The sequence below is a fragment of the Galeopterus variegatus genome, unplaced genomic scaffold, assembly GCF_000696425.1.
Source record: "Galeopterus variegatus unplaced genomic scaffold, G_variegatus-3.0.2 Scaffold2739, whole genome shotgun sequence".
NCBI lineage: Eukaryota > Metazoa > Chordata > Mammalia > Dermoptera > Cynocephalidae > Galeopterus > Galeopterus variegatus.
This window is the reverse complement of record NW_007728850.1, coordinates 202,369-203,979: the sequence shown is the minus strand read 5'-3', so window position 1 is coordinate 203,979 and position 1,611 is coordinate 202,369. Positions and strand designations below refer to the sequence as shown.

The window sequence follows — 1,611 nt, the reverse complement described above, 5'->3', positions numbered from 1 at the left end:
TGTCTTTTAGCCAACTACTTATAACTTTGTTTTTAAAAATAGCACTCGGAATTTGTGCACTACTTGAGAATTGACAAAACGCCCATCCCATTAAACTCCAAGCTCGGTTAGGGCAGGGGTCTCGTGGGCTGTGCTCACTTTCGTGTACCACGTAGACTCACAAGGGACGTCTGAGGGAATAAATGTATATTACATTTTCATGACAATGTGTCAGGAAACAGATGTTGTCGTCTCTCCACCTCCCACCGTAGGCAGTTGTCTGAGCCGTGACCTGGGCTGTCTGCGATCATACAGGTAGTGTATCAGAAAGCCAGAATTTAGGTCCTAGTTGTTCTTTCTGACACCTCAGGGAACTTAACAGTAGTTATCAACCATTAATGTTAATAATATTAAAATTAGAATGAAATGTAGTGGGACGAGAAGCAACATATACCACCAAAATTGACTACAATATGGTCCCTTTGTCACTGTCACTGTGACCTTTTGAAAATAGTGCTATAACCAAACATCGGATTCTGGTCCTGCTCTCAGGCACCGCGGCTGGGGTCCTTTGAAGCCTCCTGAACCCCCCACGAGGCCTCAGCCACGGTGGCAGCAGACGTGTGCTCGGCTCTCCTCTGCAGCTCCAGGTCTTCCCTGGTGTCACCCTCTTTATCTGACCTTTGCTTGAAGGGAAAGGCCACAGGTGAGACCCAGCCTCATGTTCCCAAGCCCCATTCTGGCCTCAGTCAGCTCCCAGCATTGGGATCTCCGTGCTTTTGCCGTGGCTTCCACATTTCGCTTCTTCCAGTCAGAACAGCACATCACTCCTGCTGGCCAGCTGTGTCTGCCATCATTGCCACGTGTAGTGGGTCCAGGTGGCCCCAGCATCTGTCCTGCCACAGGCTGTAATAGGCACAGGTTTTGGAAAGAGCCAGTGTCCTTCCATAGTTGGATTTTGAGCAGCATTTTAAAACAGAAAACTCCATAGGCAGTTAAAGCCAAGAGGTCTATCAGAGCATCATGTCTTCAAGTATCACTGTGGACCTCTGAGAGCGTGCAGGAGGGCGGTGGGCAGGGAAGGCCAGGAGGCCGCCACTCAGCTGCAGATGGAGAGAGCAGACAAAGGAACCCAAGCTCTCAGCTGGGAGGCCACACACATCGGATCACTTTCCTGTCCACGGCCACTGACACCATCTTGGCCCTTTGCCCTGGCTTTCCCCACCCTCCCCAAATACTATTCTGTAACTATTTAAGAACCTCACAAAATAAAGACAGCAACTAAACGTTTCACAGATTATGTTACATTGGAGTGCAAAGACTTTTTTCACAGTATAAAACCCTTTCCTATAGCCATCCTGCACATATTTGCTCCACTCAACTTAGACACACGTATGAACACCAGTAAATAACGGCTGAACTTGTAGTAACTAAGCACGTTGGGGTCTTATATGTATAGGGCACATACACATATTCTACCTGAAGGGTCCAGTGCCTGACTGCTTCTGACGTGTGCCTAATGCCGTTCACTGTGTACAGCTCAATAAATTTATGTTGAATAGTAACTTTTAGCCATTCCCTTAGAACTAGCAACAATTTCAACCCACTAGGCAAAAAAAAAAAAAAAAACCT

General features: G+C 47.2%; 1 protein-coding gene across 1 annotated transcript in view; it reads left to right on the top strand.

Annotated features, from left to right (window-relative positions):
* Positions 1-1,611, top strand: part of LOC103598791 (exocyst complex component 2-like) — an 84,901-nt gene that overhangs the window by 65,119 nt on the left and 18,171 nt on the right. The window lies entirely within an intron of this gene.